Source organism: Geotrypetes seraphini, chromosome 2, assembly GCF_902459505.1.
Source record: "Geotrypetes seraphini chromosome 2, aGeoSer1.1, whole genome shotgun sequence".
NCBI lineage: Eukaryota > Metazoa > Chordata > Amphibia > Gymnophiona > Dermophiidae > Geotrypetes > Geotrypetes seraphini.
Genome location: NC_047085.1, coordinates 250,000,800 through 250,022,307, shown reverse-complemented (window position 1 = coordinate 250,022,307; position 21,508 = coordinate 250,000,800). Strand labels below are relative to the sequence as shown.

Sequence of the window (21,508 nt, the reverse complement as noted above, 5' to 3'; positions counted from 1 at the left end):
AGCAATCTTTGTTCTCCAAGGACAGTCATAATATTCTCTTTTTTATTATTTATAAGTTTATCCATTTTTACAACACATAAAAATAGGACTACACACCAATGTAAAACAAAATTGTTACATTAAAGGAAATAAATCTTTCAAATCCAAGTCTACATTATTGGGACTGTAACTTCACCCAATAGATCTCAGAAAAAAGGTAATTTAAATTATATTCAGACAAGCAGACAATATTTGTTTCTTTACTTTCTCACTTCTTATCAACCTGCTTTCCTCATAGTCTTGTCACTCTCTTCCTTTCATCCACTGTCTACCCTCTCTCTGTTCCTTCTATATGGCATCTTCTCTCCTTGTATTTCCCTTCCATCTCTCCCTTCACCCCTATTATTCTGGTATCCATCTTCTTCCCTTCCCTCCTCCAGTGGTCTGACATATCTCTCCTCTTCTTCCCTTCCCTCTCCCACACCCCATGGTCTGGCATTTCACTCTCTCCTCTCCCTTCCCCCCACTTCCATCAACATCTGCCCCCTTTTTTTCTCTCCAACCCAATTCCATCCAGTATCCTTCCCCCTTATGTCTCTCTCTCCTTTCCCTGCACACCAATTCCATCAGCATCTTCCCCCTTTCTCTCCCTCCACCACCCTTCCATGCCACCCTAACCCCCTTTATCTCCCTCCATCACCCTTCTATGCTCCTCTCTCCCTCCAAACCAGCAAGGTCCCATGATGACTGGTTTTGTTGCCTCTGCCTTTGGAAGATGTAAGTGACGTTGGAGGGGGTGGGCCGGCTGACGCAGGGAGTTGCGGCAAGGTTCTGCAATGACTGCAATTTCCTGTCCACCCTTCTGACGTTACTTACGTCTTCTGGAGGCAGAGGCGGCAAATGCAGTCATCGCGGGACCTTCCTGCACTTCAGTGCGGCTGCCGACTCTGCTTCGGAATAAGTACGGCAGCCGCGCTGAGGTGCATTTGCCATTTAGAGCAGCTCGGAAGGTTCTGGATCCAGCCGGCTGTGTACCCCCCTAGGGCTGGCACCCGGGGCAGTCTGCCACTGTATGAGGGGACAAAAAATAATAAAAAGAATGGATAACTTGACCGATTTTAGACATGTCATACAATTATAACCACAAAAATATGTTATAAAATGTAATTCTAAACTCAAAAGACTCCAGATGAAAAGCAGACTATAGAAAAGAAACCAGAAAAGACCAAACCCATAGTACTAAGATCCAAATGCTAAAATCGGACATGTCCATTATGAAGAGACATGTGGATCACCGCTAATTATAACGAGTGAGTCTTTAAAATATGAGACGGTAACGGATAGCCAGACCTGGTGGACGGAAGTGATAAATATTGGAGCCAAAACCAGAGCACCGTGATGAAACTTGAATGGAAATATGGATACCTATTTATACTTTTGAGTAAAATTGCGATGCGAACATGTCATAGAAAAAATAAATAATGTGTAAACTAAAAACCAAGAACAACGTATTGTAACACCGAACTCAGAATTAATGAAATAACATGCTAAAAGAACTTAACCCCCCCCCTTAAAATAGGGCATATACATACTTAAAATGATGGCTGGTTACAAACAGTATGCCTAGACTATATAGACCTAAACAGGGCAAAAGTAAACATGGGAAATGAACAGCTGATAGTAGCTCAAAGACAAGCCGACCGGGTAGATGAAAAGTGAAACCTGGGAAAGATCTAAATTATTGTTCAAATGAGCTTCTATTAAAACCAAAGAATAAAACCACAGCACTCGGGAAAGTAAAAAAGGGAGAGTAAAATGGACTTACCAAAAAGGTCTCTGCACTGATGAGATAAATTTGTACGCAGAATAAATGTGAACACGCGACAGTGGGGCTATGATATTTGATCCGTTGAAAAGTGTCGGCAGTGGATTGAATGCACACTGATAGGGGAGGGGCATCAGGCTGTTAAAAAAGCTGCTTTAATAAATAAATGAAAACACTGGTGAAAAACTAAATAAAAACCCAAAACCATTATAAAATGCCGAACCTGACTGCAAGTGGTAGTGAAAGTAGCATAAGGCACTTGTAGTACTGTTAGTGCCAGAGCTGCTTAGAATAAAGAACCGTGGTGTACACGAGGAGAAAAAAGAAAGAATGAGGTGATAAGATGTAAAGTGCTGGCCCCTCACTGCACCACTTGATAAAACTAAGGAGCGATGTTCTAGAGCAGGGGTGCCCACACTTTTTGGGCTTGCAAGCTACTTTTTAAATGACCAAAGCACACTGTATGCATAGAAAATGTTAATTATCATTCCTATTACAGGGTTTTTTCAAAGAGGTCAAAGCAGATGACTCTATGCACTGTCACCTCAGTAACAACCATACAAAAATAGACAAATATACCCCCTCCCTTTTTACTAAACCACGATAGCAGTTTTTAGCGCAGAGAGCTGTGCTGAATGCCCAGCGCTGCTCTTGATGCTCATAGGCTCCCTGCGCTAAAAACCACTATTGCGATTTAGTAAAAGGGGACCATAGTGTAAAATATAGACAGGAGAGATAAATTCAGGCACATTTTGATCACTAAATTTAAAATAAAATCATTTCCTTCCTTGTTTGGTGATTTCATGAGTCTCTGGTTGCACTTTCTTCTTCTGACTGTGCATCCAATCTTTCTTCCCTTCTTTCAGCCTGAATGCTTCCTCTCCTCCAGACCTCCCCCAACTTTTTCTTCCTCTCTCCCTGCCCTTTCTTTCTCTCTCTCTTCATGCCCCCTTTCTTTTTTTTCTGTTTCTCTTCTTTCCTTCTGTCTCCCTGCCTGCCCTCTTTCTTTCTTTCTTTCTCCCTGCCCTCCCCCAAGCCACTGCTGCTGCCATCGGGGAACAGGCCCCAAAGTCGCCGCCACCCCAAGCTCTCCCTGCTTCGGGCCGACCAGCATTCCTCTCCCCGATGTCAATTCTGCCGTCGGAGAGGAAGTTCCGGCCCAGCCAGACAACGATTGGCTGGCCAGAACTTCCTCTCTGACGGCAGAATTGACGTTGGGGAGAGGAAGGCTGATCGGCCCAAGATTGCGATCAACCTATTGGGAGAAATGTTGCCGCGTCCTGCCTTCTCAGAAACAGAAAATAGGCAGGACCCGGCAGCAAGAAAAGCAAATTGTAAGCTTCACTGACCTGTCTTCTGCCTTAGCCCATAGTGAATGCATGCTTCGGGGCTCTAACATGTGCGTGCCGGCTTCCCTTCTCTTCCCCCCCCCCTGCATCCCCCCGGACATAACTTCTGGTTTCGGAGGGAAGAGAAGGGAAGCCGGCACGCACACATTAGAGCCCTGGAGCATAAGTTCGCTACGGGCTAAGGCGTGAAATCTCCAAGCCGTTTTGTTGTTCTTTTTTAAATGTTGAGCAGCGGCAGCAGCAGCAGAATTCAGAGCGGATGATAGCCGAGCAGTCATCTAAATTAGCCGGGTGGACAACCCGGCTAAAAGGCCCTAGGTAGAACACTGCACTTGATTAAAACACCTCCACACCACCCACCAAATGTCTCCCAACTCCCTTCAAAAGACTCCAAGAACTCTCAGCTTTTCGCCAGCTAAACATAGTAAAATCTGTTCCTCTGCAGGAGAGGGTCTGGGGTAGAGAATGACACGGTGGCGGTTTACCCGCGGCCACCGCGTTTAGCCGCGGGTGACCCGCCGAAACGGGGAACGAAAACTAGCAGTCACTGCGGCGACGGGGACAAGGCCATTCACCGCCCCGTGGGGCGGTGAATGGTCTTGTCCCCGAAGTGAGGCATGAAGAATCGCGCGATCCCCGTAGCCCACACCCGCCTGCCCAATCGATCCTAGTGTTTAGCCAGCTCTCTCCCTTCTCCTCACCTTAGTTTGTAGGTTTTCTTTTTCGGCGACCCGCACGCTATCAGAGAGCCGCGCACCCGCTGCTGCTCAGTTTCGATCTTCTGCTCTGACGCAACCGGAAACAGGAAGTTGCAGCAGAGCAGAAGATTGAACACTGAGCAGCCGCGCGTGCGCAGCTCTTTGGGAAAGCGTGCAGGTCGCTGAAAAAGAAAACCTACAAACTAAGGTGAGGAGAAGGGAGAGAGCTGGCTAAATACTAGGATCGATTGGGCAGGTGGGTGGTGGCTGTGGGGACCGTGCGATCGCTCGTGTTCCCGGCTCAAACTGGAAGGAGGGAGTGAAAGGGAAAAGGATTCTGGGCCAAGGGGATGAAGACGGAAAGAAAAACCCACAGCAGGAAAGAAAGGGAAGGACAGGCAGGTGAGCCAGATGCTAGAAGCAGGGGGGGGGGGGAAGAAAGAGGGAAAAAAGCTAGATGGGGTTGAAAAGAAGAGACACACTGGTATGGAAGAGGAAGATAGGGGAAATCTGGACACAGGAAGGTAACAGAAAGAGGGGAAATTATGTGCATGGGGCATAGGGACAGAGACATAAAGGGGACATGCCATGGGGATGGTATATGGACACGGGGGGGGGGGGGGCAATGACAGATACATAGGGGAGATATTAGAAATGGGGAAAATAGGAGCACAGAAGCGAGATGGTTTGTGGGGATGGGACAGGGACCGAGCTCGCAGGCTCCAGTGGCTTGCACAAATTACATTGTAACGTGCCATGAAAATAAGAGGGAGGAAGGTAGATAGATAGGCCACATGAGAGGAGCTGAAGGGTGGTAGAAAGGAACAGATGGTAAAGGAGGGAGGGAAGGGTGGTGGTAGAAAGGAATAGAACAGACATTGAAGGAGGGTGGAGAGGAACAGACCCCGAAGGGAAATGTGGAAGACAGAGTGGGAAGAAGACAGATGCCAGACTATGGGGGAACGGAAGGAAGAAGATGGGTGCTAGACCAATTGTGGGAGGGGGGGGGGGGTGAAGGGAGAGGCACAGTAACAGCAAATGGAAGACGCAGAGAGAAGACACACAGTGGATGGAAGGAATTGAATGAGAAGATGTGGAAAGCAGAAACCAGACAACAAAGGTAGAAAAAAAAATTCTATTTATTTATTTATTTTTTGCTTTAGGATAAAATAGTATATTAGTTGTGTTGATAAAAATTTATAAACAAAGCCCTGCCAGCTGAACATCTCTTTCTCTAGTTCAGCAGCAGGAACTTTGATTTATAAGAAAGGAATAAGGTAAATATTACAGTACTAAGGCTTATATGGATGCAGCGGGGATGGTGACGTGGCGGTGAATGGGATGGCAGTGGCGGTGACGGGGCGGTGAAAGGATGGCGGTGACGGGGCGGTGAAGGGAACGGTGGTGACGGGGCGGTGTAGAGGATGGTGGGCCGGTGACGGGGACAGATTTTTTCCCCGTGTCATTCTCTAGTCTGGGGATTCTAAAAGTATTTCCTGATACCAAAAAAGACTGGCCAGCAATCTATCTTTAGAAAGCCATCTCCTCACAGAGCTGCTTGAACAGATGTGCGTTAAGGGCATGTACTTTGAGGTAGCTGATAATTTTAATCACATCATACAAAACATTGTTCAGGTGACATTTTTCAGCTAGCCAGCATTTCTCTATGGATGACACACATTATACAGAGCTGGCTTGGAGAATGTGAATCATCTGTTGCAATGAATCTGTAATTTAAATAGGACTCTTTGTATTTTCTTTTAAATGCAGCTCTTTTTGTTTCAAGTTTATTAAAATTTGATCTACCGCTTATCAAATATCTAAGCGGTGTACATGGTTACAGAACTAAAATTAAAAAAAGAAAATTAAAGGTAACCGAGACAGACTAACACAGAAGCAGGGAAAAAGAGGAGAAAAGTACAATAGTCAATAGGAAAGAGTGATGCAAAAGGGAGGGTATTAAAATCCTGCAAGATAGTAGAGGCATAAAATGATATTAATGCATCCTTGGATAGAAGTGTTTTTAAGCTTGATTTAAATTTGGTAAGAGAGGTCTTCCCAAAGGTACATGGGCATACTGTTCTATAAAGATGGAGCAGTGACAGAAAAGATTGATTTTCTGGTCGTATCATATATTATATGTTGAGGTGATGGAATTTCTAATAGATTTTGATTACTTGAACATAGTGATTGTGTGGGTATGTATGGAATAAGATATCTATTGATGAACCCCGGGGATTGTGTCATTCTGGTTTTAAAAGTTAGGAGTAGAATTTTTTTTGTCAGTCGACGTGATATGGGCAACCAGTGCCGTGAACTTAGCAGTATTTAAACAATGCCTAACTAGAGGATTCGGGAAATAATGGTAGTTAATCCAGTATCTCTCTATTTGACATAAAAAATACCAGGATCCCAGGATATCTAAAATCCTATAAACTTACCAGTTTGAAAATTGTACACTTTTCCAGTGAGACTTGGCTGTAGGGCATTGCTACCAGATACAGTCCAATGTTCCTCTGCTGTGAGATTTTTTTGCCAGTGCTAATTCCATGTCTTTCCATTCAGAAAGTTCATAACTCTTCAGGTTCTTGCTTCCCATTTTTGCTTGACACAAATCGAGAGGAGTTTCTTGGAAACAACAGGAGAAACTGCTTTAACACCAGTGAACAGCAAACAAAACAACAAAGGTGTCCAATTGGTGTTCAGTCTCTTATTATGATGGATTTGATACGATCGTGTTTTGGCCCACAAGGGCCTGCCTCAGGAGTCTTGTTGAAATCAAATCATACAATATCCACAAACGTTTCAACACACTCTATAGAAAACCTATCCTTGGTGAACTAACATGTTGTGCTGACTGCAGCTCGAGTGTATCTGATACAAAGATTCAAGTGGGAATAACCACAATGCAAAGAACAATCAAGGAGACCTGGTTTTCAGTAAAAGTTTTTATATCCAACAAGACAGTTTAGGGACCCAGATACAGACCATGTTTTGGCAGCAATTCCTGCATCAGGAATCCAGAAATCTGATAAACTGCATCAATTTTATATGTGAAATAGTACACCGGGCTAGTCAATGTTACACCCAACAGTTGTGGAGAGTCTGTGAAGCACACCAAGAGCATCTATTATTTTGTGAGGAACTGGTTCTTTTTTTTTTTTTTTTTTATTTTATTTATGCTTTTGAATACATTTACAATATCCAATAATTCAAGAAAAAAAAGAAAAATCTCTCAAAATAATTCATAATCATTCATTCATACAAAATTCTTTTTAAGCCCACATTATGGGGAAACATGTTACAATTTCTAAACAAACAAATTTAAGGACAAAAATTCTCAGTTCGTCCTAGCGAATTTTGAATCATTCCTTACTAATAGGGATTCTAATTTCTCCTCTTATTCTCTACAGATGAAACAAAATCATTTCTGTTCTCTCGCTACTAAACATTGCTGTAATTGTATGGGGTCCCAAAAAACATACTCAATATCTTGCAACTTAACCAAACATTTACAAGGAAATTTCAGGTAAAAGATGCCTCTAGAGCCAAAACTCTAGCTTTTAACTTCAAAAATTATTTTCTTCTCATTTGAGTTGTTCTAGAGACATCCGGAAAAACCTTAACCAAATCGCCACAAAATTTCATTAACCTATTTTTAAAGTAAAGTTGGTTCTTTCTGTATTATTCTAGGTATCTAATAGTCATGTGCCAGAGTGTCAAATGATAGCAAAATGAAATCTTCAAATGACCTGTCCCCCCTATGTTAATCTAGGAGTGATCAAAGGATTATCTCTAATAGGTATATATTTTATATTTATAATTGAAACTCAGGTTTCAAATGCAGATATTTTTTAATTTACTGCCAATCAGTACTGCTCTAATTTTACTAACTGCACTAAATGCCCAAGAACAAAAAAAATACCTATTAGGAAAAATATATCCAATACCATCTGTCTCGTGTTTGATTTCTTGAATGTTACTTTTTTACTCCCTTTTCACTGCACCTGAACAAGTTGCTCAAGAACCAGTGCTGTCCATAATTTGTTTAAAAAAAGATTTTGTTTATTACGCCAGCTATAAGTTCATGGGGTGAAATAAGAGCCAAAATGGGTTTTTGGAGGGGTGGGGGTGGCGAGAGGGTTGGGAGGAGGTAAAAATCTCCAAGCACAATCACAATTTACTACTACTAGAAATCCAGCTAATTTAATAAAACTTTATTTGCATTTTAGATTTATAAATATTTCATACAAATACAGTACAGAGAAATAATAGTCCACATCAATAATAGGTACCTATATGAAAAGATCACAAAGAAAATATAATTCTCCTAGTAATTTGTTACCTTATCCAATATCAGCTTCTGTTATTTCTTAATTTAATCCCCATCTACTCTTCTAATACCCCTCAATAGATCCCTCTTTTTCAGGCAATGATCTCTCAAGCTGGCTAGGATCAAAGTAAATATATTTTATAAAATTTATAGATATCACACATTTACAGGGGGAACTGTAGGAAGAAAACTCCCCCCAATGCAATTACCCTGTCTTTCAGTTTCAAGAATTCTCTACAACGCATCCTTGTGGATCTAGCTACATCTGGAAAAATCTAGAATGAATGATCACAAAACAGCATCTTTTTCCCCCCTAAAAAACATAACTTCAGTGTATTTTGTAATAACGCTTTTTAAGTAGCATTTGTGAAAATTCCTCTCACTAGCAATGGGAGGGCCAGCACAGTATGCCTCATTGACAGGCTCTTGCATATGTTTCTAGAAGTTTGTCTCCTCTGCAAAAGCTACCCTGCAAATAAGAAGGTAAAGAACCTTTTTTGAAAAAAAATATTTTCATCAGAGGGAGATATACTATTCCTTTCTCTCCTCTCTTCTACCTTCCAAAGTACTTAGATCAATGCAGTCTTGTTAGAATGTTTATTTTCTTATTTTTTCCTCTATCTCTATTTTTCACTTCTTTATTACTCTCCAGGTACTTTAGTTAGATTGTGAGCCTTCGGGACAGTAAGGGAATTTCTAAGTACCTTTTCTTACTTATAATTTTAATGTATATTTTCTGTAAACCGCTTAGAACCTAACGGATTAGCGGTATATAAGAAATAAATTACATTACATTACTGTACTTGTACTCTAGGCTTTGCTGTGTAAATATTTATAGAACCTTAATTTAGAAGCTTGCATTCTATCTTTATAAGCTTAAGCAGCTACCCCCCCCCCCCCCCAAAAAAAAAAAAAAAAAAAAGCAGGTCACACGAGGTTTTTCTCTATATGTGAAATGTAGAAACATTAGATGACTGAAACCTAAAAGAGCTCTTTAATTTGTCTAGTAACATACTTTAGGGCTTTAGCCTATGGTCATCCCCCCCTCACACAACCACCATACCTGCTATCTTAGATACACAAGAAAGTCCTTTCATTGCTGTTTTGAACAGAGGTGCTTAGTTTTTGTTTTCCATCCTACACCTTTTTGATTTCCACTGTTACCTGCAGGGTAAGACTTGTGGAGTCAATGGCATGGTTTTGCCGCCCCAGGGAGCAGCTAAGGAGACAGCACTGCCAATGCCATGTACATTTTTCTCTGTCCCTTCACATATACTTGGGGAGGGGGTGTCACAACCTCCCATTAACTTCTATCTCTTCCAGATCTGCTAGAAGTCGCAGATGCCATTTTGAACCTGAAGCCAGCACAGGTAGGAGTGACTGGGGATTGCTCCTTCCTGTCCTACTCTAGACCACCAGGGCATCCTTAAGGTAGGCCTAAGGGGGCTTACAGGGGTATTGATGATCTTGAGGAGGGATGTCATCTTCCAGAAGCAGAGGGTTCACTGCTGTTTTCTGTCCCCGATATTTGTGGCTGCTGTGTCCACTGCATATTCAGAGATGCCTAAGATTATCTGTCCTCTGTCACACAGTATCCCTTCCTGGCATTCATTTTTCAGAGCTATATTGCTCAGAGCCCAAGGAGTTTGTATATGAGGATAGACATGTTGTACCTATGCGGCAGAGGTATTGTTTTCTCTCCAACTTGCACAGCATATGACCTCCAGAAATCTAAAAACTAACCTGTCTCTCCACCACCACCAACTTATACAACCTAGCCATGATAGCAGGATGGGAGACCTAATATACCATGTTAGAACTTCACCTGATTTAACCCCATATCATTTAATCCACACAAGGAGGACTGCAAATTCTGTAAACTACTACAAGTGAAGGGGAAAAGATGGAAAACTTGTTGTAAAAAGACTAATGGAAACACTATATAGCACATTTATAAATAACCTGGAAATTGGAAGAACAAGTGAGGTAATTAAATTTGTGGATGACAAAACTATTCAAAGTTATTAAAACATATGCTGACTGTGAAAAATTGCAGGAAGACCATAGGACATTGGAAGACTGGGTGTCCAAATGGCAAACGAAATTGAATGTAGACAAATGCAAAGTGGTGCACATTTGGGAAAAATAACCCAAATCATAGTTTCCAGACACTAGGTCCACCTTAGGAGTCAGCACCCAAGAAAAAGATCTGGGTGTCATTGTAGAGGTGGCTAAAAAAGCAAATAGGATGCTAGCAATTATAGACCAGGAATATTATAATATCTCTGTATTGTGGTGTGATCACACTTTGAGTATTGCACTCATTTCTGGTGGCCATATTTCAAAATGGGTGCCTCTTTGCATTGAGCAGGAAGACTCGAAAGGATCAAAGCAAACTTTGAATTTTTCAATGAAGTACTGGCATCAACAAATGCCGTTTCCATCAGATACTGGTAAATGGATCATTTTAAGAAACACTTTACTGGGCGGCTAATTCTCATCAGTTTGACTCTGCCACAAGCTATCTGTTAGTTTCCCATAAAACATTTTTGAAAAACTGAACCTTGGTGAAAAAGAAAGCAGCTGTCAGAGCAATATCCTGTGTATAAACAAGATTTAACTAGACAACTGGGACATCTGGTAAATGTGCAAAAGTGTTGTATGGGAGGGAGGATGGAAAAATAATAATAATTTTAAAAAAAGCTGCTCAGTTTTCACAAAATATGCAGAAAATACCTGAATGGTAAGGAATAACTTTAAACTGAAACAGTGAAGACCAATTAAAATGGTGACGTTATCGCTACTGATATCACTTATATAGTGCTAAAAGGCTTGCATAGCACTGTATATTTATATTTGATAGATGGTCCCTGCTCGGAAAAGCTGACAATCTAACTTGGACAGACAAACATGACATAGAAGGTTCGAGATACAGAACCCAAGGTGAGAGGAGCAGGAGTTGAAAGCAGTCTTGACGAGGTGGGCTTTTAACTTGGACTTGATCACTGCCAGAGACTGAGCCCACCATAGGGAGTTGGACAGTTTGTTCCAGGCAGCAATTTAGAAGGGACAGAGTCTGGTGTTGACAGAGGAGGAGAAGGGCACAGACAAGAGGAACCCACTAGCTGAAAGGAGCACACGGGGGAGGGGGGGAACATGGGGGAGATGTGTAGAGAGCTAGTGAGGGACAGCTGAGTGAAGTTGCAGTAATTTAATCATGAGATGATGAGGGCGTGGATAAGGGTTTGGTAGTGTGCTCAGAGGAAGGATCGGATTGTAGTAAAGCCCTAAACTATGTTACTAGACAAATGAAAGGGCTTTGTTGTTTTTCAGTTATGTTACTACATTTCATATATAGAGTAGAGCCTTATGTGGCCTTGCTTTTTTTTTTGGGTGGGGGGTGTAGTTGCCTAAGCTTTTACAAACTATGCAAACGTCTAAATTAATGTCTTATAAACCTTTACACAGCAAACCTAGAATACAAGTGCAGTATACCCTTTGATAGAAATAACTTCTTTAAAAAAGGTTTTTCACCTCCTTATTTGCAGGGCAGCATTAGCAGAGGAGGCAAACAACTGGAGCCTGTCAATGAGGCATGCTATGCTGGCCCTCCCATTGCTAGTGAGGGGAATTTTCACAAATGCTACTTAAAAAGCATTATTATAGAGGAAGAAGTGGCAGGTTTTAGCAATATGTTGTGTTTGGGTGGAGAACATAAGAATTGTCATATTGGGACAGACCGAATGACCATTAAGCCCAGTATTCTGTTTCCAACTGTGGCCAACCCAGGTCCCAAGTAGTGCTGGCTGATTCGAATCGATTCACTTAGATGAATCGATTTCTTTAAAAAAAAAAAAAAAAAAAATCGGGCTCGCCGATTCGACCAGGTCTCCTAAAGCAGGAGAGGTAGCACTGCCTCTTGCTGGCTGCCCACTGCTGCTGCTGCTGCTCCTGATCCTGCTTTAGGGGACCCTTTAAGTCAGTTGGGAAGTGCTGCCGTGTATACGTGCTCTTTGCAGCATCCTCCAGCTTCTTCCCTGGCCTCCTGGTCTTACCTTCAGCTAATTAGGGCAGCTTGCTGAGGATCACCGATGCTGTAGCAATCCTAGCAGGCTACCATCATCCTCAGCAGCACATTCCCTCTGTTGCAATCCTGCCCCTAACGTCAGAGGAGGGGCAGGACCGTGGCAGAGGGAATGTGCTATGGAGGCCAACGGCAGCCTGCTAGGATCACTACAGCATCAGCGATCCTCTGCAGGCTGCCCTAATTAGCTGAAGGTAAGACTGGGAGGCCGGGGGGGGAAGCCGGAGGATGCTACAAAGAAGGTGGGAGCATGCAAGGTTTTTTTTTAAGGGGGGGGCCCTGGTGTAGAAATACAAGGAAGGGGGGGGAGTGTCGAAAAACATGCACATGCCAGACTGGGGGTGGGGAGGGAGGGGGAAGAAATAATGGATCTAAAAACAGGAGAGGGAGAGAGATGGTGGACAACGGGATTTAGGGAAGGAAGGAACAGAAAGGGAGAGAAGTTGGGCACAAGGAATGGTATAGAGGGGAGATACTGGATAGGAGGGTAGTTGAGAAGAGAAAGGGAGAGGTGGTGGGGAAGGAGGGAGAGATGCTGGGTGAAACGGTAGTTGAGAAAAGGAAAGATGGTGGATCTCAGGATGGTGGGGTCCATCGCTGCAGCTGAGGGGATGGATATGAAAAAAAGGAAAGATGCCAGACCTCCAGGGGAGGGAAGGAGAGGACAGAGATGGAAGATGGATGGTTAGCACAGAGAAAGAAGAAAACGACAAATGGGCAGGAGACTCTGGCAAGCGATTTATCTGTTTATCGCAGAGCCTGGGACCAATATGGTTTGAATAATGACCAGACAACAAAAGGTAGAAAAAATAATTTTATTTTCTGTTTTGTGATTACAATATGTCAGATTTGAAATGTGTATCCTGCCAGAGCTGGTATTAGACTGCGAACTTGAGCTAGGATTAATAGAGAGAGGAAAAGTCTCTTGTTTGTTTTGTTTATACACAGCACCAGTGTGGGTAGGAGAGGGCAAAGGGGGGTCGGGTGGGTGAAGAGGCTATAAAATAAACCCACCAGGATGTTTGAAAAAAAACACCCAATTGGGCAGGAAAATGAATTGAATTGAAAAATTGATTCAATAGGCTGAATCGAATCAAATTTTTTTCCTGAATTGGGCAACATTAGTCCCAAGCACCTAGCTAGATTCCAAGTAGTAAAACAGATTCTATGCTGCTTACCCTAGGAATAAGCAGTGAATTTCCCCAAGCCATCTCAACAATGGCCTATGGACTTCTCTTTTAGAAAGTTATCCAAACCTTTTTTTAAACCCCGCTAAGCTTACTGATTTCACCACATTCTCCAGCAACGAATTCCAGAGTTCAATTACAAGTTGTGTGAAGAAATATTTTTTCTGGTTTGTTTTAAATCTACTACTTAGTAGCTTCATCACATGTCTCCTGGTCCTAGTATTTTTGGAAAGAGTGAACAAGTGATTCACATCTACACTTTCCATTCCACCCATTATTTTATAGACCTCTATCGTAGCACCCCTGAACTGTCTCTTCTCCAAGCTGAAGAGCCCCAGCTGCTTTAGCCTTTCCTCATATGGAAGTCATCCCATCCCTTGTATCATTTTTATTGCCCTTCTCTGTACCTTTTCTAATTCCACTATCTTTTTTCAGATATGACGATCAGAACTGCACACAGTATTCGAGGTGCGACTGTACAACAGAGCAATACAAAGGCGTTATAACATTTTCATCTTTGTTTTCCATTCATTTCCTGACGATTCCTAACATTCTATTTGCTTTCTTAGCAGCCACCACACATTATGCTGAGGGTTTCAACGTATCCTCAACAAATGACAACTAGGTCCTTTTCCTGGGCAGTGACTCCTAACACAGAACCCAGCATCACATAGCTACAGTTCGGGTTCCTGTTTCCCACATGTATCACTTTGCACCTGCTCATATTAAACATCATCTGCCTTTCTGAATTCAAAAGGGCCTGGGATAGGCATGTGTGGGATCTCTCGGAGAGAGAAAGAGATAATGGTTACTGCGGATGGGCCATTTGGTCTTTATCTGCCATCACATTTCTATGTTTCTATTTTGACACCCAGTCTTCCAGTCTCAGGTGTTGAGAGAAGGAGAGAAAGGAGTCAAAGATGACTCTGAGATTGCGAGCAGACAAAACAGGGAGAAGAATGAGTGTTGACCACAGAGACAGAGAATGGGGGAAGTGAGGAGGTGAGTTTAGGCAGGAAGATGAGCTGCTCCATTTTAGCCATATTCAGTTGTAGATGGCGGTGAGACATCCAGGTGGCAATGTTGGACAGGCAGACTGAGACTCTGGTCTGGGTTTTAGTAGAGAGATCTGGTGCAGAGAGGTATATCAGGGAGTCGTCAGTATTAAGATGATACGTGAAACTGTGGGAAGGGATTAGCTCTCCAAGTGAGCAGGTGTGGATTGAGAAAAGGAGTGGTCCCAGGACAAAGCCTTGAGGTACACGAGTTGATACTGGGATGGCTGTGGAAGAGGAACCACCATTGCATACACTAAAGGTGCAATGGGAGAGATAGGAAGAAAACCAGAAGAGAGCAAAACCCTGGAATCCCATTGAGGACAGCATATCAAGGAGTAGGTGGTGATCAACAGTATCAAAGGCAGCAGAAAGATTGAGAAGGATGAGGATAGAGTAGAGGCCTTTGGATCTTGCTAGGAAAAAGTCATTGGTAATAGAGAATGACATGGTGACAAAATTCATCACCGTTCCCGTCCCCGTGGGAAACCATCTTCATTTCATTCTTTAAGGAGAGAGGAAAGAATCAGAGTATGAATGGCCACAACCACTGACTCACAAGCTTTGCTTTGAAGAATGCTGGTGTAGAAGGACTGAGGTTGAAATAGACACTAGAAAATGACATGGAATTATTTCCCGCGGGAACGGGGACGGTTGCAATGAATAGCGATAGGTTGCGGATGTGACAGATAGAAGGGATGACAGTGGGCGAGATAGCGTCGAGTTGTAAGAGTTAATCAGATCGGAGAAGCAGGTAGTGGGTTTTGGAGGATGAGAGAAGATGTAGTCTCCTCCTCTGTGATTTTGAAGGAGGAGGAGAGGGTGGCAGGTGTTGAGGGAAGGTTAGCAGAAGGGACAGGTGGAGATAGGGGAAGGTGAAGCAGCCTGGTTGAGAGTTCAAGGTGAATCTTCTGGATCTTATTGTAGAATAACTCTTCCATAGTTTGGGGAGAAATTGAAGGGGGAATAGGGTGTGAGAGTGCTTTGAGCAGGGAGTTTAGTGTAGTAAAGTGACGGCGAGGTTTAGAAGAGAGGTGGTTAAGCTGGTTAGTCAGCGAGAGGGCAGACGAGTGATGTCAGCATCATGAATTTGAAATGTATGAAGTCATTATGTGCAAGAGATTTAAGCCAGAGACATTCAGCAGAATGGACACAGGAGCGCAGATAGCCGGGGGAGGGGGAGGGGAGGGGTATCAGCCAAGGTTGGGGTTTGGCATGCCTAACAAGGTGTGAAATTGGAAGAGCAAGGGTATATAGAGCAGAGGAGAGAATGGTATTATAGTAGAGGACAGCTTCGTTGACAGTCTTGTGTAATTATAGTAGTTAAGGAGAGGGGTAAGACAGTGATGGAGAGGGCTCCAGGGTTTATAGCCTGAAAGTTCCTGAATGTGTTTTAGCGATTGGCTGGGACCTGGGGGGGTGGGGTGATGAATTGTGAATGTTAACAAATGATGATCAGAGAGGGGAAGGGTGGTATTGCAGAATTTGGTGGTTGAGTAGTTAGAGGACAGGATTAGGTCCAGGCAGCATCCTTTTTGGTATGTATGAGGTGGTGGAGCACAGTTGGAAATTGAATGAGGATGTTAGGGCAAGGAACCTGGAAGCGAAAGAGTTGGAGGAGTTGTCAACATGGAAGTTGAAGTCAATGAGGATGAGGGCTCGAGGAAGAAGGAGAGCCAAGAGTCAGTCGGTGAAGAAGGAAGAGTAGAACGTATTGGGGGGTCGGTAGATGACTGCTACTCAGAGAGGTAGGGGAGCAAATAGATGGATAGAATGTACTTCAAAGAAGGGAGAATGTTGAGATTGTGGTGGGAGAAGGGGTTCAAATCTGCAAGAGGGTGAGAGTAGCAGCCCAGCGCCACCTCCTTGACCAACCGGTCAAGGCATGTAGGAGAAAAGGTAGCCTCCATGAGAGGACAGCAGCTGAAGTAGAGTCATCAAGGCAGATCTAAGTCTCTGTTAGTGTGAGCAGTTGGAGAGATCAAGAGATGAAGAGGTCATGGATGTAGTCAAGTTTGTTGGGAATGGAACAGGCATTCCATAGGGCATAAGGGAAGGGTAAGGAGAAGAGAGCCAACACTCCCCAATATAAATGCAGCATGGTCAGGTATCCTACATTTGGAAGGATAGTCAAAATTTTGAATGGGCTTTTTTTAAACAAATTAACAAGGACCCAACAGATACACAGCTAATTAATTGACCAGTTATCAGCAAAGCTGCTGGAATGGTACCTCTAATTTTTTCCAGCATTTTCTTTATCCCAAACCATATGTTCTATGATAACTGATATCTGCTATATGATTGCCAGGCTGAAGGAACAACTGTGTCTGGTGGTTGTATTTGGCTGGGGTGATAGTTGAAAAAGAAAATAAAGGGACTTTTAAAAAAATATTTTACTGTGGTTTTGGGGAAAAGTCATCCACAGGGTTTTTAGTCTCGCACATTCCAACATGGCCCTGGCCATAGCCTCACGCCCTCTGACTAGGTTCTACAGGATCCCACTGCTTGCACATCTCCAACAGAAGCACACCAAACAAGGGGCTAAGAATTTTTGGTGTTTTTTGTTTTTTTTTTTTGCTAGTGTGGGTTCCAGGTACAGTATTTTAAAAAGGCTTGAAGTGGGGGGAATGACTCATGTTGAGTCATTCCCCAGTCACACTACATGTGATGAAAACCGAGGTCTGTGGTGTGTTAGAGAAATAACAAGTGCCTCTTCCTTGCTTGAGGGGAGTTGGGGAGGGCTAGATTCCATGCCAGCCCCGTGTACACAGTAAAATGCTATGGCAGGCAAGCTACTGAAATGATCTGGTTCATTAGGGATATTGAACACATCTGAGCCTTTTTCATTTGTGTGTGAGGTACATCAGCCGTGGTGTCAATAGAAATATCACGTCAGTGAGTTTGGAACGCACAGGAAACAAGGAAATATTTCTGCAAATCACAGAGAACAGTGACAACCTGAAGACAAACACCGACCACAGACATTCCACCAAATTAAATGTAATCAAACTGATACAGTCAAGATAACTCATATTTATTTTATTTTTTCTAATTTGGTAGAATTTCTTTGGTTGGTGTCAGTCTCTGGGTTGTCACCCCTCCTATATTTCCTGTGCAGATTCAAAATGCATCGTCAAACGCACTTATTGGTATAGTACAGGGGTCAGTAAGCTGCGGCGGCTCTTGCATATGGCTGCAGCTCTCCAGGCCCCAACCGTTAATCTCCCTCCCAACCCCATGATCCCTTCCCCCCCCCATGCCTACCAAGGTATCTGGTGGTCCAGCGTGGGTTTTTGTGACAGGAGCACAGTCGCCTTCTAAAAAGTTGATGAGCAGCTGCTCATGGCATTTCCTGTAGTGCCGTGAGAGGTCACGGCAGCCATTCTAGAAGGCAGCCACAAGGAGGAAGGAGAATGACACTGACAAAATTCATCACCGTTCCTGCGGATAACTGCGGGAAGCCATCTCTCCATATTCTTTAAGGAGAGAGAGAAGAATCAGTATAAATAGGCAGAACCATTGACCATCAAGCCTTGCATTGAAGAATGCTGGTGTAGAAGGACTGAGGGAGTTAAATTTATTATAGGAATTATTATAACAAACCAAAAAATGCCTAGGGTCCAATCAGTTCTCATAACACAAAAGAAATCTACAAGCTTCCTTGTTATGGGAGAAAAGACTTCGGAGATCTTAATGAAAATCTTATACTTCAAAAGTTTCTGTCAGCAGGTCAAATCTCTATCATTGGTCCAAAAAACTTCCAATTATATTTGAATTGGTTGGGAGTTTTTTGTTTTTTTTTAGACAATCTATGCCTTTATCTAGATGAAAAACACCAAGAAAGATATCAGCACTTACCTTATGCCTAATAGAGCCACCGTTTCACTCTTACATATGAGCTTCCTCAGGAGTCATGTTCCTTCAAATAGTTCCTTCTATTCAAGTAGCTTGAATGTAAACTGACAGATTAGGAAGTTAAATTTATTATGGGAATGATTAAAACAACACAGGTTTAAACAGATGAATAAGGGGTTAAGGGCTAAAAGCCTCAAAAAGTTGGATTTTTAGCTTGAATTCGAATAGAGCCAGATACAGAGCGTGACTTACTGATCTTGGAAATCTAATCAAGGCTTAGAGTGAAGGAAGCTAAGACACAGCTGTTGGTGACAGCAGTTGAGTTGCTGATGCCAACATTGTGAACATACTCAGTTGAGCATGCTTGTGTTGTCAAACTTGAATGGCTGCTGACTTGGGACAGGCTCTGGATTTCTTCAGTTGGCAGGGCTTGGGGGGATGCCTCCTAGCTAAGATATCTTTAATTTTGGTGAGGGGATAAGGAAGAAAAGAAAAAGTAAGGGAGAGCAGAAGACACATGCTGCCCAAGACCAATTCATGTTAACTGTGGGCCCCCTCCTCCCTCGCAAAAGTCTGAGTCTGTCATTGCTCTTGGCACTGAAAACACTAGATATACGTAATGATCATGGGCCTACCTTATTTGTTCTATACAGTACACTTTGTTTCAAAGTAATAGAGTAAAAGTTAAATATGCTCTAATGCCCACAGTTTGCTCACTGAACTTGAATTAAGCTTAGAGGGAATGCAGCCATATTTGGATTACTAATATCCTTGCCAGTTGCAGTGAGGCTTGTTAAAACATAGTTGTTTTGTTTTGGGGTTTTTAAAATGATAGCCAAGCTACTAGGCTCCACCTTTATTCTGCAGTCATTAGCCATGCTCTGCAGCTTCAACAAATGAGAAACTCTCCCCTAGCCCTTACTATAAGGCATGCATTGGCTTTTTATATTTCAGTAATCTTCCATGGTGGTTAAACATACTACACAGAGAAAAATCATAACCAGCAAAAAGTATTGCAGTACTTCTATACATTATAAAAGACCAGAATAATAGCAAGTCTTACATTATAAACAATATCATCAGTTATAAACATGAAATAGGCTTTAAGAAAAAAAAAAATCTATAAATATGAGGGTAAATCAAAAAGTAAAGCAAAATACTTTTAATGGATTTAATAGAAGTAACTGAGCAATTGAACTATCACTTTTCCCACACGCTCCCCATGCAAGATGACTCATTTGTTGTATTGTTCAACTAGCTTCTGCATTCCTGCAGAGAAGTTTTTCAGCTGCTCTCAAAGCCAGGTGAGCACCTCTTCCTTTACTTCATCATGCTTTGTCTTTTGCTCTCCAGGTTGTAGTGATGCACCTAAGTTTTGTCACTGGTGACAATTCTCTCCAGAATACTCAGACTTCTTCATACCATCTCAAGAACTGGGTCGCACCCTCCATACGCAGTTGCTTATGCAGATCAGTAAGCTGTTTGGGAACCCATCATGCACAGACTTTCCTGTATCCCAAGTCGTCATGCATTATGGCAAATGCAGATCCATAGCTGATATCCAAATCTGCAGCCAATTGTGAAACTGTTATCAGTTTGTCTTTAATCAAGGCATCCGCCCTGTCAATGTACTCTTGTGAGTGTGATGTTAATGGGTGACCAGAACAAACTTTATCGGTTACACCTGTTCTTCCCACTTTAAACCTTTTTATCCTCTGAGAAACCTTTCGTTGATTCATGGTGCTGTGCCCAGACTGAGTTCATATCCAATGGTGAATTTCCACAGTTTTCACAAAGAAAGTGCACGGCTGTACATTATTCTTTGATGATGCAACCTTGCAGTGGAGCATCCATGTTTTTGACCTCGTGGTTGCCACACGCCTAAAGTCCAAAGGCTGCACTGTGCATGAACACGCTATCCAACAGGCAATGTACGAGTACATATGTTGCATTTCGCTAGCTCTGTTCGGTCATCTAGTAATTTAACAATTGCCTTTAATTTTTGATTCACCCTCATTTAAATACAGTGAGACATCTTGATCCTAAACTTATTTTAGTAAAACTAAGGTAGAATAAGGCCTTAAACTAATGTACCAAATCTTTATATGTATCTGATCTATTTTAAAAGACTTGGGTGCCAATGCACAAAATTTACTATGCTTGCAACGTTTGAATTAGACTGACACTATAGCCAGTTTTGCTTCTACCATTTGTGGTAGTGACCGCCGATACCTATTCAGATGTATTAGAATGAGATCATTAGTATTAAAATGATCAGTCTGGGCAATGCACAGGCATTTCTGTGTAATGTACAGAAAGAAGTGCTGAGCAACACTCCAAAATTTCTGGCAGGTCTGGAGGAGCCATTGCATGAGGACTACTCATCAGTGGAGCATTCTGCTTGTATGTAGCTTTACTTCTGTGTAGGAAAAACAGCATGCACATGTATTAGGTATGTGTGTGTCCTGCAGAACCCTCCCCCCCCCCCCCCCCGATGTTTTGCATTCATGGAGTTACCTGCTTGCATTGTCCTACATGCAAGTTTTTAGACTCCCCCCAAAGAAAAAAAATGAGATTGATGGATGCAGACATGTGACATCTATCTGTGATGCATGCTGGTTTGCTTTAAGAGGGGGGAGAAAAAGTACTACAAAGGCTGCTGGCATTGTTTTCTTTCTGTAAATTAATGCCTGTGCATCATGTGTGTTTGTATTTCACTTATACAATACAAACCTTTACATTGTGTTCGCACACCTGTGATGCACGTCTGATACACTTGCTTTTCCATGAGACTGTTCTGTGTGTGTGAGATGCTTTTCTTACTGAGCTGCTTGTAGAATTTCCTATTCTCATTTGCATAACACATACAGGTACTTATTTTGTACCTGGGGCAATGGAGGTTTGAGTGGAGTTGCGAGGAACTTGTTTTAGATAAGGTGCCAGAGCCTGACAGTTATTTTTTGCCCAGGTTAGCACATGTATGTATTTACTTCTATTTCCATGGTTTAATACAAACTTTGCTTGTAGTCTTGTTCATAGTAGAAAGTTTAAAATAGTAACAGCAGCTGTAGTTTTACATGGTCGATTACATGTTTGTCAGTATGCAGATTCATGAAACAGGCCCATCTGTGGTAGTATTGCTA

At 42.5% G+C, this 21,508-nt stretch overlaps 1 protein-coding gene across 3 annotated transcripts in view; it reads left to right on the top strand.

Moving 5' to 3' along the window:
• The window catches only part of PHLPP1 (PH domain and leucine rich repeat protein phosphatase 1), a 492,900-nt gene that overhangs the window by 274,460 nt on the left and 196,932 nt on the right, over nucleotides 1-21,508 (top strand). The window lies entirely within an intron of this gene.